This window comes from Triturus cristatus, chromosome 2_1 (assembly GCF_964204655.1).
Source record: "Triturus cristatus chromosome 2_1, aTriCri1.1, whole genome shotgun sequence".
Classification (NCBI taxonomy): Eukaryota; Metazoa; Chordata; class Amphibia; order Caudata; family Salamandridae; genus Triturus; species Triturus cristatus.
Window position 1 is genome coordinate 520958214 of NC_140581.1, and position 14637 is coordinate 520972850.

A 14637-nucleotide genomic window follows, 5' to 3' on the forward strand; every position below is an offset into this window, starting at 1 on the left:
CAGTCGAAATTGAGTTTCGAGGCGCCGAAACGCGGTGGCCCACCAAGTTAGGCCGGTCAACCCCCGAGGAGTCAGCAGGAGGGGCAAGAGAATGGCGCAATCCCGACTGCGGATACTCAGAGCATACTGCAGGAGATCCGGCAAGGGTTTATCACTGTGGTGGAGAAAGTGGAACATATGTCGTCTAGGATGGATAACATAGTTCACAAGTTGCAGGGGCACGAGACCAGAATCCAGGAGGCCGAGCAGCGCATTTCTACGACGGAAGATACTACTGCAAAGCATGGCACACAACTCGCGCGCATGGACAACCTCCTGCGCATCATTGCGGCGAAGAACGAGGACTTAGAAGCACGAAGTCGGCGAAATAATATCTGCGTTTTAGGTATTCCGGAGTCCACCAACACCGGGAAGATGGAACTATATGTTGAACGGATGTTGCTGGCCACTATAGGAGAAGATGCGCTGTCGAGACAATTTATAGTGGAGAGAGCCCATCAGTCATTGGGGCCCAGACCACAGCCGGGGGCGAGCCCCCGCCCTATCATAGCAAGACTGCTAAATTACAGAGACAGAGACGCAGCCTTGAGAGTAGCGAGGGGAAAGCCCACCCTGTCATATGAAGGCAACTCCTTTACGATCTACCCCGACTTCACGCCAATGGTGCAGGAGGCACGTCGTAAATTTATGGACGTTAAGGCCAAGCTTCGGAGAGCGCAAATTGACTATGCACTGTTGTATCCTGCGAAGCTCCGAATCACTCATCAGGGCAAGCAACATTTCTTCACATCGCCTGCTCAGGTGGAGGACTTCCTCAAGAAGGTGAAGACCTTGGGGCGTGGAGGAGAAGGTCGGGGTCCCACGCAGCATGGAGAGGCAAACAGGCGCAGCAACTACGAGGCCTGACCAACATCCTGAGGCCTTGGCTAGCTGTGGGGACTGGACATTGCACCAATGCTGATACAATCAGGTTCTGGGGCTGGGGCGGGCTGGTGTGCGGGGATGTCTGACGGAGGGTTGGGGTTCGTTATCTGACCCCTCCGGGAACCTCTGGCTCCTTGGGGTCCTGCCGTTGGGCGGGGGACTCGGAGGGGTAGGAGGAATTTGTGTGACCACCTATTGCGGCCCCCAGCGGGCATTACCCCAGGATACACTTCCACGTGTGGCGCGGGAGTACTGCACTAACAATGGTTAAGTTGGGGAGGATGGGCGGGACAGGGAGGGTACAATTTGCTGGCAAGTTGGGGGTGCTCCAGTGGGTGGGGGGAGGGCAAGTTTCGGGGGTTGTGAACTTATGCAGGTTTTACTCTCTTATTGGTGAGGAGGGGCATGCTAATGGTACGAATAGGGTGCATTATAAATGGAAACATCCGCGGGTATGCAGGACACTCTGCGCAATTGGAAGTGGGATGGTAGACTACGCTGGGAACATGCACCACTGAGAGGTATGGCTGAGGGAGGTGCTAATAATTTGAATATGCTTACATGGAATGTTAGGGGCCTGGGAGATGTGCGCATGCGGAGGCAAGTGCTAGCCTACTTGGACAGGCACCACACACACATTGCTATGTTGCAGGAAACGCATTTCTCCCCCCTGGGTCAGGGCCAATTCGCTTACGCATGGGCGGCTCACAGAGTCTTCTCCTCATATTCCTCATATGCATGAGGCACAGCCATATTAATAAAGAAACAAGTGCCTTTTCAGGTCGGGGGACAGCTGGTGGATCCACAGGGCCGCTTTTGTCTCGTGTGGGGACGATTGGGGTCCACCTCGGTGACTCTGGCATGCTGTTATGGGCCTAATGTAGATGACCCCGTTTTTTTTTCTCCCTTATGGGCTAAGATTTTGGAAGTAGACTCCCAGCACATAATATGGGGGGGGACTTCAATGTCACATATTGCTCCGCACCATTTTACTAGAGCGGCCGGAATAATTGGGGACACCATGAAAACTTACCAACTTTTGGACGCCTGGCGACATTTACACGCCACACTGCGTGTGGGGTCGCATTTCACTTCCCGTGCGAACTCTTGGTCGCGTTTAGATTACTGGTTGGTATCTAGGAACTTGGGGCCAGCGATGACCCAAGTGCAACACCTGGCGAGAACATACTCGGATCATACCCCAGTGAAACTTACATTGTCGTCACCGGACTTGCAGGTACCGCGAAGTAGCTGGAGGATGCAAGCCTCTATGCTGCTCGACGAGGTGTTCCGAGAAGAGTTGGGGGAGGAGGTGCAGGATTTTTTCAGTCACAATAAAGGATTGGTGGATAGTGTGGAGATTATATGGGAGGCCTTTAAGGTGACGATCTGAGGGATTTGCATATCCAAGGGGCATGGTGTGCTCCGCGATATACTTCGTACGCTGGGACGGCTGGAGGGGGAGCTGCGCGGATTGGAAGCTGAGATGGTGCAGGCAGAGTCTAGCGAGGCGCAGGTGCGATTCCGGGATAAGCTTACGGAGTATATCTCCACGGCGGAGATGGAAACGCGCTTTCGAGGGAAGTACTGGAAGGCCCGTAGCTACGGGGAGGGAGACAGGCCAGGGAAGATATTGGCAAACCTGATCAGGACACCTAGAGGCTCCAACTGCATCCTTGAGGTGGAGGATGAGGGGGGGAACTCTCCAGAGACTTGGCTTCTATACTGCAGGTATTTACACAGCATTATAAACAGTTGTACTCCTCCCGCAGACATGACGGGTTGGATTTGGAGGGTTTCCTGGGAGAGGTCGCGTTGGGCTGGCTCAGCGATAGACAGAGGGAATTCTTGTGTGTGCCCTTTGAACTGGATGAAGTGCGAGAAGCAATTATGGGTATGAAGTCGGGTAAAGCGGTGGGTATGGACGGTATTCCCATTGAGTTTTATAAAACTTACATTGACATAATGGCCCCGGTACTGTGGGAGGTGTATGTGGAATCGCTAGAGGAGGGCTCACTACCGGCGTCCATGAGGGAGGCGATTATGATCTCACTGCTGAAGCCGGGGAAGCCGCCGCTTGTGCGACTCTTATAGACCGCTCTCTCTGCTGAATTGCGATGCCAAAATTCAGGCTAAGTTGATTGCCAATCGCCTGAGTCTCCTACTCGATAAATTGATTCTCCCAGACCAGTCGGGCTTCGTGCCAGGCCGGACTACGTCCCATAACCTCCAAACGCTATTTGCAATCCTTAATAATGTCTCACCGGAATTGCTGCCAGCGGCGGTCTTCCTTGATGCCACAAAGGCGTTCGATTCGGTAGAATGGGACTACGTCTTCGGGGAGATGGGGCGCATGGGGTTCCCGCCCTTGTTCCTCTCCTGGATCCGGTTAATATATACTCGACCAGTAGCCAGAGTGATGATTAATGGACGTACATCGCCCCCCATATCGATCACGAGAGGTACTAGACAGGGGTGTCCACTTTCTCCTCTGCTTTTCGCAATAGTAACGGAGCCGCTGGCGGCCAAGCTGCGGCAGCATCACAGAGAACGAGCGCTGAGGTGTAATCTACGGCAGATTCTGATCTCGCTATACGCTGACGATATTACGTTGTATATTCGGAACCCAAAGGAGAACCTGAATCCGGTTCTGAGAGAGTTTATTGTGTTCGAGAGGTTATCTGGCATTGGCATCAACTGGGGCAAGACGTGCGTATTTCCGCTGACGGGGGCGACCCAATAAATTTGAGCTAGACTACCCCCTGGAATGGTGTGATGAGGAATTGCGCTATCTTGGGGTGCGGGTGACTAGAGATAGGGATGAACTAATGCGGTTGAATAACGGCACCGCGATGGGGCGGATAACGGACTGTGTAACACGTTGGTTCGCCCTGCCGCTGTCAATGGCGGGTAGGGTGTCGCTGATCAAAATGGTGATTCTGCCCAAACTGCTCTACCTTTTTCTTAACATCCCCTTCTATCCAGGGAAACATTTTTTTAGTACGCTTAGGTCGGAGCTGACGCGCTTGGTCTGGGGGGGCCGGCAGCCGCGACTGTGGTGGCATGTCCTTACGAGACCTTATGCACATGGTGGGTTTGGGATACCGGATCTAGAGTTGTCTTATCTCAGTGCGCAGGCTCACTATGCTTGGTGCTGGGTGGCGCAGCCCAAATACATGCCACAGGTGGCTGCAGAGCACTGGTTGGCCCACCCGATACCATTGGACGGCGCGATCTTTATACCTACGACACCCAGAGACACGAGCCCTACAACAGTCACTTGTACGACGGATGCCTGGCGCAGGATTGGGCAGCTTATAAGCGCTCCCATGCTGTATGCGCACGCCCTGCCGCTTACGTACCATCCGGCTATGCCTCTGCTGCAGGAGACGTTGTTCCGTCGGTTCCGAGACCGTGCACGCATTAGGACGTGGGGGATCTCTATGAGGGAGGGAAATTCCAGTCAGCCAAGCAGATGATGCAGGGGATACCGCAGACCCCACTGGATAGATTTCTATATGTCAGGCTGAGAGAAGGTATACGTACACTCACACCAGCTTTCCCGGAGGAGCCGGGCGCGCTGACCCCGCTGCAGGTGATGCTCAAAAGCACCTCGACCGCACGACTTGTCTAATTGATTTACAGAACGGTTCACACGCAGAGGGAGTATGGGGATCCGGGCTCCAGAGCGAAATGGGAACAAGAGTTAGGGATAGCAATCCCAGACGATCAGTGGGAATTTTGCTGCCAGCAAACTGAGAGGGTCGTAGCCAGCAGTAGACTTCGCATGATACACTATAAATACTTACACAGATTATACTACACACCGGCCAAGTTGCACCGATTTCACCTACGTGACTCAGACTGTTGCGACAGGTGTGCGGCGCCGGCGGCGGATTTCCTGCATCTGGCGTGGGAGTGTCCAGGGGTGCAGCAGTACTGGAGACAGGTGTTTGAGGCAGTGTCACAGATGACACATACGGTTGTGGAGCCAGCGCCCCTGATGGCATTGTTGGGGGGTGTTGACAAGATCCAGGTAGCACACCGGAGGTATGTCGCTGTGGCGCTCCTGATGGCTAAGAGGAGGGTGGCCTGCCGGTGGGGACGGGGGCGGGCCCCGAAGTTTAAGGAGTGGATTACGGATTTGGTGTTTTGCCAGGAGCAAGCTATAATATATTCGGAGCTCTTGCCCAGAGCCTCTAGGCCTCGCGACATTTGGGCACCGTTAACATGCTACTTGCTTGAGCTCCCGCAAGGGGGCGCGGCTCTGTAGACGGCAGACATGTATACTGGGGAGGAGGGGTGGACGAGGCCATGGAATCGGCTGCACGTGTCCAGTCGATTGTTAATGCTTGTGGGCTGACTGGGGGGGAGATTTATAGGCATGAGCTTTGGGAGACGGCACACGGTAGACCTACTGTATGGGGGACCACGAATTAGCCAGGGGGAGGGGGGTGCAAGCTGGGAGGGGCCTCTGCAGTCCCGGTCATGTACCGTGGAGAAAAACAGAATGTCATGCTCACTGTAATGTTGTATACCTGCACGCATTATATGTATATATCTATGACGAATGCTACCTCAGTACTCTATGCCATGATTGCTATTGCTGTGTTGGTTGTAAAATCTAATAAACAAAGTTTAAAAAAAAAAAAAAAAAATAAGTGCTAACTTCAGATTTGGACACATAGAGATACACTGTTTACACTCAAATGATCATAATGTATAATCTTCTTTAATGGTACAATCAGATTTTAGATCACAATATTCAAAATTCCACTTTTGTCATTTTCCTGCCTAAAGTTTCTTGGGCCTTTCTAAAAGTTTTCAGCTACCTTGGAATGTTAATAGTTCTCCCATCAGGAATGTATATTGGGTCCAGACAGTAAACAATGGGACCTGACTGTAGCTGGTAGAGGATCTTCCTGATAGAATTGCTGGGGTGGAGCTGTACCCTGCCTTGATTACATTTAATGGATCTTGCCCTCAGCATATACAAAGGAACCTGAAACCAGGCCTGCCCGTACCTTTGCCATCTGAGACAGTTTGGAGGCACAGCTGTGGAAAGGGGAAGAACTGGACAGAGCCAGCTTTGGAGGTAGGTCATGGAATTCCCCCACGCAAAGGATGGTACCAGGTATAAACATGGTACCACCAGAACCACTCATCAGAGCACTCCTGGACCTGTCCTGTGGACGATTCAGAAGGACTTCCCTGTTGCTTGAAGGACTGCATTGCTGTCTGAAGAAGGAAGGTTGGACCTGCTTGCCTTGAAAACAGGCTCCCCAGAGTGACCCCATCAGTAATTTGGCTGACCTCTTGTGTGAGCTACAGGGATACAGCAGGCTTCCAGAGGCCTCCATGTAACTGCTCAGCTACCCAACACAAACTGAACATGCCTGAACTTGCATGAGCCCTGCTGCTGGCTTCTGAGAGGGTGAATCCTATTCACAAGAGGTGCCCCCTCAGGCCCTGGACCCTCAAACAGGTCAGTTCACACCAAAACTCTACCACTCATGATGACCATCAACGCAAAGCTTCGGTGAGACCTGTTCTGGGTGCCGATAGCAACTGTTCATGATGGCTGGCATATGTGAGACCTGCACTTCATGCTGTCAGTGACCGTCTGCAACAATCAACCAACACAAAGCTACAGTGAAGACTGTCTCTTCATGTTGGAGCTGCGACCGTCCACCATGCCTCTGACCTGCTCTTCTACCCAAAATCCTCCTCCATATGGTCTCCTCCAACATGAACAGAATTTTTCACAAATGTTAATGTTGTCACTGACAAATTCACCTGCCGTGTGGCCCCCCCTCCCAGGATGATTTTAGCACCAGGGACCCCATCTCCTGGGACATGTCCACACTATTGGGTATCCTGGTCCCACCCAGGGCACCCAGTTTCTCATGTTGGGGATTGCAGGGGGGAGCCTGAAGGCCCCTGTGGTCCCTGCCAGATCCCCGCATCCTGCAGGAGCGGGCATTGCTTTTGGACAGAGGGAGCTGCTAAACACGGAGCTCTCTGTGTCCAAAAGCAATTCTGCTCCGCTTCTAGTAAGCAAGAGAATTTCCTCTTACAAGAAGTGAAGCAGCGTTTGCAATGGCTTGGTGGGAGTGGTAATGCTCCCGCCAAGCCATAGCAAACTGCAGTGTCCCAGGGTTAAGTACCCCAGGATTTAGCAGGAACCGGCCTTGGCATGTGGTGGTCCCCAGGGCCATGTTGGCTCCAGGAGTGGGGCTGCGTGGCCCCCTTCCTTTCTTTCTATTTGCCCTGGGGTGGGGGCCACCCCCAGGGCTGCGGGGGTCTTTGCGGCCTCCCTGCATTTATTTACAATAAAGCCCCAGGGGTTGGGAGGGTCTGAGAGACTCCCCCATTCATAAAGACATAAGCCCCAGGGAGGTGGTGGTACCTGGAGCATAATAGGCCCCAGGAGGGGGGCCCATGTGCCCCCTCTTTTTCTGCATAATGCCCCCAAGGGCGATAATTAACGAAGCGCAGGTGCCCGCACTTCATTTCTTTTTTCTTTTTCGGCAGGAATCACAGATTCAGTGCAATCCCTGCAAAAATTGCTAAATTACTTTTCAGGATTTGCATTGTCCCTGTGGGACCTCCAACCCCCAAGAGCACTAGGGGGTCAGTGTATTTACACTGGGTACCTCTTTTTTTAATTGCTTTTTCTTGTTACTTGGTTCAACCGAGTCACAGGATGGCTGCCAACACTTCCTGATTACGAAGTGTAGGCAGCCAATCAGATCTCAGCATGAGATTTGGAGGGATCACTGATCCACCGTGTCCCTATATATAGAACTGCAAATTTCTTTAAATAACTCTGAAACCACTGAACAGATTTCTGGACAGCTGCCTTTCTGCCAAATTTGGTGTAATTCCATTCTGCAGTTCGGGCTGTAGCCTTGTTTAAAATTTCCAATGAAAATGAACATTGGGAAAATTTATTTTGGGACCCCCTCTTTTTCTCGGCCTGCGCTTGGCGGATCATCCCGAAACTTTAAAGACAGCAGCCGCAGTAAGCATTAAACGAGTTTTGAAAAATGTCATGAAGATTCGTCAAACGATGCAAAAGTTATTGACAAAACAAAAAATGCTCTTCCTATGGAAACTGCATCCTAACTATAACTTCCTACCTGCAACCGCCAGTAGGTAGTTATAGTTGGGACCTGTTTTCTATTATAAAGCTGTTTTTGATTTGCCAACTTTTAGAAAACTAATTTGACGCTCCCTTCAGCTCCTGTCTTGAAAATTTCGGGATGATACATCAAGCGGTGGGTGAGAAAAAGGTGGGGGTCTCAAAGAGCTTTTTATCTAGGATGATTTCCATAGGATACTTTATACACAGTTACAGCCCAAACTGCAGAACAGAATTACACCAAATTTGGCAAGAAGGAAGGTCCTGGCTCAGAAAGTACTCTTTTTGTTAAATGGTGTTAATCAGTTCAGTAGTTCCTGAGAAATCTAAAGATTTCTCAGATATACAACTGTGGCCGTGGTGGATAAATGACCTCTTCTGATCTCATGCCTGAGATCTGATTGGCTGCCAACACCTCAATCCAGGAAGTGTTGTCAGCCATCTTGTGAATCGGTTGAACCGAGTCATAATAAAAAACTTTTTTTAAAAGATAAGGGGGTGGGGTAGAAACACCCTTACCCCATGGACCTTTTGGGGGGTCCCAAAGGGAGTCACCAGGGCCAAAAAAGCATTTGTTTTAAAAACAAATTGGGCAGGAGTTGCACAGGATCCACAAATCCGGCTGACAAATTATAAATAAACAAAGCACGGGTTGCCAAGCTTTGTTTAACTAGGCCCCCGGTTGGACCAGGTCCCGGGGGCAATTAGAAACAATAATGCGGGGGCCCCCAAAACCCCTGGGACTGTCTCCTCCCCAGGGATAATTGACTGAAATGCAGGGGGTGCCACGCGGTCTCCCCTGCAGCCCCAGGGACTGCCACCTCCCCGGGCTAATATATTGGACCCCCTCTCAGTCCCAGGGACCTCCACCTCCCTGAGGGTGTAGTAAATTAACATGTGCGGTGGGAGCTCTGGCCCCCCCACTTAGCCCCAGGGACCTCCACCTCCCCAGGGCTTGTATACTGAATAGTGGAGGGGCCACGCGGTCCAACCGCAGCCCTGGGGACCACCACCTCCCCAGGGGCTCTACTCAAAACAATGCGTGGGGGTCCACCCCCACGCACTCCCCAGGGCACAAATGAAGTAATGAAGGGGGTCTGTTGCAGAATACAGATGATAGGAGGGGGCTGCATGGACCCCTTCCAGGACCCCTCCATGGCCCTGGGGACCGCTACCCTCCAGGGCCGGCTCCAACAATGTCCCAGGGTGCTCATCCCCCTGACCTTGCAGTTTCCTATGGCTTGGTGGGAGCACTGCTCAAGCCAAGCCATAGCAAAATCTGCTCCGCTTTATGGAAGCGAGAGCAGTAAAAATGCCTGGGGAGGGAGCACGTGCGGACCCTCTTCCCATTTAAAAAAAAGACTGGCTGCGGGCGATGGGGGCTATGCAGCCCCTCTTCCCCCCAAAAAATATTTTTAAAAAACTCCAGCAAGTCACAAGGGGCCATTCCCCTTTTACCATCACCCTGCAAACACGCCTCCTGGCTGCAGTGGTAGTTGGGGAATTAAATCCTCTTGAATGCTGAAGGTGTTTGGGGACCAACTAGACCTATTGTTACCTCCAGTAAGTCCCAAGCCAGGGGATTGCTGGGAGTAATTGAAGGCAATGCCCCCTTTCTCTGCACCTCCTGGCACGCTTCTGATTGTGATAATAATTCTACTTTGCTCCTGAGGGCCTCAGGACCAAAGTGGACTATTTCCCGCAACCAGTAGTACGCTAGGAGGCATGTTTGCAGAGTGGTGGAGAAAGGGGGCGTGGTCTCCGACCACCGCTAAGCAATCCAGCTGTGTGTGTCACACTGGAGGTAACAAGAGGGCTAGTTTGCCCCCAAGGACACTCAAGACCCAAGAGGACTTCATACCCCAACTAGTAGTGTGCAGGAAGGCGCGTTTACAGAGGGGTGGGGAAAATGGCATGCCACCAAAAACCTGTCAGCGAACCCACTGTGTGGGACTTGCTGGAGGGAACAGGATGGGTAGTTGACCCCCAAGGACCCTCAATAGCCAAGTGGACTTCACCCCCCTAGAAGTAGTGCACCAGGAGGATTGTTTGCAGACTGGTCTAGAAAGGGGGCATGCCCTGCTATCAGATCTCAGCCGTCCTGCTGTATGGGACTTACTGGAGGTAATAGGAGAGGTAGTTGGCCCCCAAGAACGTCTTTGGGAGCCAACTACCCCTCCTGTTACCTCCAGTAGATGTCCCACACAGCAGGATTGCCAAGAAGTAGTGAGAGGCAACAACCCCTTTCTCCACCAGTCTGCAAACGTGCCTCCCGGCGCACTACTAGTTGGGGGATAAAGTCCCCTTGGCTCCGGAGGGACATTGGGAGCCAAGAAGCCCTCTTGGTAACTCCTGTAAGTCCTGCAGAGTGGAATTCCTGAGGGCTGGTCAGAGGCCCTGCACCCTTTCCCCACCACTCTACAAATATGACTGCTAGTTAAAAAAAACTGAAGAATTCACTTTAAGAAAAAAAAGGTTACACGGTCATTATGGTTATCTGAGTTAACTATAACTCACACCCCCGCAATGCACTGCTTATGATCTCACATATTATATAACTCATGACATGGTAAGTGATATCACTGATGACATCTCAAATGACATCACTGATGAGCAGATCTACAGTGTTGCTGGTGTTGAGAGTGCTCTACACAGGAGCTGCTTTCCACCTGAACTTGAGAACTACCCAGAGTTCTCTGCTTCTTTTTTGCATAATTTATGCATCACTCTATGCCTGAAAGGGTATTGTTTTGACTTATACTGAGTGCTCCCTTGTGTCTGGACAAAGCCATACCTCTATGAAGAGCTTTAAGTAGAGCTAAACACTGTGCCAGGGGTTGCGTTTAGTCATTTCAGGTTGGCTTGGTTGGTATTTTACCAATTCAAAGCTGTAATACTGTGCCTGCAGTGGTAAATGGCTTTTGTAATTTTACAGTTCGGCATGGACAGAACTGTGCCAGTCCTATGCTTAAAGACTTTGCTGTAGAAATGGCAAAAGACTTTGTCCCTCTCTATCTCGGCATGGATGGCACTGTGCTAATCCTATGCTTATAGACTTTGATAGAAAAGCAGACATTTGAGGTGAGCAGATCTAGAGTGTCGCTGGGGTTGAGAGTGCTCTATACAGGAGCTACTTTCCACCTAAACCTGAGAACTACCCACAGTTCTCTGCTTCTTTTTTGAATAATGTATGCCTTAGTCTATGCCTAAAAGGGTATTGTTTTGACTTATACTGTGTGCTCCCTTGTGTCTGGACAAAGCTATACCTCTCTGAAGAGCTCTAAGTACAGCGAAACACTGTGTTAGGGATGGCTTTTACTCATTTCAGGCTGGTTTTGTTGGTATTTTACCAATTCAAAGCTGTAATAATGTGCCTGTAGTGGCAAATAGCTTTTTTTCATTTTACAGCTCGGCATGGAGAGAACTTTGCAAGTCCTATGCTTAAAGACTTTGCTGCAGAAATGGCAAAATACTTTGTCCCTTCCTATCTCGGCGTGGATTGCACTGTGTTAATCCTATGCTTAAAGACTTTGCTAGAAAAGTAGACAATTGAGGTGAGAAGATCTAGAGTGTCACTGGTGTTGAGAGTGCTCTATACAGGAGCTGCTTTCCACCTAAACTTGAGAACTACCCAGAGTGCTCTGCTTTTTTGTGTATATATATCAAAGTTTATATCAAAGGTTATATTAGGGTGTGAAGAGGTGCATCAGATTTTCCCTTGAATTAAGTCATCAGTGATGTCATGAATTATGTCATTTGAGATGTAATCAGTGATGTCATCAGTGATGTCACTGACCATGTCATGAATTATGTAATATGTGATGTCATCAGCAGTGCATTGCTGGGGCGCGAGTTATAGTTAGCTGAACTAACTAGAACGGTGGAATTTCACTGGTTTTGTACGAGTGAAATGTCCAACTAACTATAACGTCCCTGAAATCTATGTTTTTTTCAGTGACTATATATATATATATATATATATTATTTTTTTTAACATATATATAATGTAGGTAGCTATAGTTTGGATCATATTTCCATAGGGAAAGTGTTTTTTTAACTTGCCTTTATCTTTGGTTCAGGGTGACGAATCTTCGTGAAATAAAAAAAAGGTATGCCAGTGATTCTAGTTGTGCATGGAAAGTTTGAGGGCGACCCGGCAAGTGGGTGCCAGGTAACAGGGGGGTCAATAAAAGTGCGTTTCCCATGTTTATTCCCATATGGATTTTTGACACGACCACAGCCCGAACGGCTCAATAGAATTGCACCAAATTTGGCAGAAAGGTAGATCTTGGTTCAGAAAGTACCCTTTGTGTTATTTGGTGTAAATCCTTTCAGTAGTTTTAGAGTTTTAAAAAGAAGACCAAATTTGTATATATAGGAACCCAAACCCTCTGTTTATCCTCCCAATCTTGTGCAGAGATCTGATGTGCTGTCAACACTTTAACCTTGAAGTGTTGGCAGACATCTTGGGGCTCAGCTACAGCCGAGTGAAAAAAAAGAGAAATGGCCAAAAAGCTATTTGGGGGGTGGGGGGGGGTTGAAAATCACAACAGAATCGCAAATTTGTGGCAAAAAATAAGCATGGTTTCCCACGCTTGTTTGTATTTCAACCTCCATGTATGCCAGGTCTCAGAGGCAAGTCACAGGAATGCAGAATATGGCAGTAGAAAAGAGGTGGCTATGTTAGAGATGTTGCTGTTCAGCTCTCATGCCTTTCAGCCTGCCAGTGTTTAGGGGACAATGGAACACACTGGAACAAAATCCAGCTCTGCACTAGTTGGGATCTTTATGCTTGAGGTCGGTGCAGACCGTATTCGCTGTGTGGCAGCAGCATATGTGAGAGAAGTCCTGGCGGCAATACCCACCATGCTGTGCTTTGTTACGAGGTCAGACACCGTGGTCATGGAGGTTTAGGTGAACGCCAAAGCAAACGGGGAAGACTACATGACCCAGGCATATTTTCTTACACATAAAAGAGGCTCTATTGGCAGGCAATCTGCAGTGCTCCTCGGAACAGGCAGTGGAGTTCCATGCATTGTTGGCACAGAAGGAGGTTGGGGATTACAACCAGAATACTGCCAAGTACTGCTAACTCGAGCTGTGTGGGACGGAGCTTTTAATGGCCACTTTAAACCACATCACTGCAAAACACAAAGCGCTGGAAGATGGTAGAAATTGATTATTGGCACTGAACCTGAAGGCATATCCGCCTGTAAAGAAGATTTTAGCCCTGTTAACAGAAATACATATCCAGTAATCCAGATGGCGACCCAGTCTGGCAAGAGCATCTACCTGACTGTCACAAAGGACACTGGCATGAGTATTGTGCTCCTCTTCAAGATGATCAGCAAGCGGGCTGCAAGTGGACTCTACAGAGCAATAATGGAGACCCATGCCTTTTACAGATGTGACACCATAACTAATGTCGTCATGATGCAGTACAGCAGTGACCTGAAGGACACTTGGCATCTTTGTTCCTGAATGAAAATATTAATCTTGGATAAGTATGTCTTTGACATCCGGGGGACTTCAAAGAAGGTGTACGACTATGCCCTGTGGGCACTGTACAATGGTGGCATTGTGGATCTGGTCCCCAGCACTAACCATAGTGCCACAAACTCCCTCCTCATGTCGTCAGAGCATGGTCTGAACAGTGACAGTTATGAGAACTGCAAGTTTCACCAAACCAAGGCCCTGCAGGAGAAGCTGCGTAAGCTTAAGGAGGCCATGCTGTGCATGGTCTTCTGCACAGAGGAAATCAATTTGGCCTTCTGCTCATGTGGCCACATGGTGTGTTGTGAAGGATGTGCTGTCCAGTTACAGTTGTACCCTGTGTGTCGATCTCATGTAGAGCCTGACCAGCACGTCTACTTGCTGCCCCACGCAAATTTGCAGAAACTTACTTTGATGTGAACAATGCAACTGGATACACTCCAGTTTGAGACTTAAAATACTGTATTTTGTTGAAAGGAACTGCACTGTTATGCTCCAATACCTGTGACATAGTCACTCCAGCATCAGCCAGAGTCAGAAGCATAAATAATTAGCCGGCGGGTGTGTATCTGGTTCCGAATGGAGGTCAAATCTCACCAGCCTTCTCTTTCTTGAGGAACCGGGTAAAGTGTGTTGCCTTTCTCTTCCTATGGCCACATTCCTTCCGCTACAGGGTACATTGCCAAAGGGACCTTTATGCATTGTCACTGAGGGGATGACCACAGACACTTACACTGAACAATGAAGATTTCCGCTAGCTATGTAAAGCATTTCATTTGGTTTTATCTGTTGATTCTTATTTTATTTTTTTATCTTTTACTAAATATGGCTCCACCTTCCTTTTTATTGCGAAAACTAATATTGTATTCTTAACATTACTTCTGACCCATTATAATTGTGGGATATCCAAGGTTTTTTCTTTTTTGTTGTGCTACAGCAATATGCATCTCACAGAGGACGCAGCTCCATTACCTTCCTGTAATGGGATTGGGTTTCCCGATAGGGAATGCTGACCCTTGCAAAGAGCAGTTTCAGTTATGTTTGACTTTTGGCGATAGCAGCAGGCATCCATTCCA

The 14637-nt window shown here is 49.4% G+C and overlaps 1 pseudogene; it reads left to right on the forward strand.

Moving 5' to 3' along the window:
* The first annotated feature begins 2410 nt into the window (after positions 1–2410).
* LOC146865587 (E3 ubiquitin-protein ligase MYLIP-like) lies at positions 2411–13981 on the forward strand (annotated as a pseudogene).
* Positions 13982–14637: the final 656 nt, after the last annotated feature.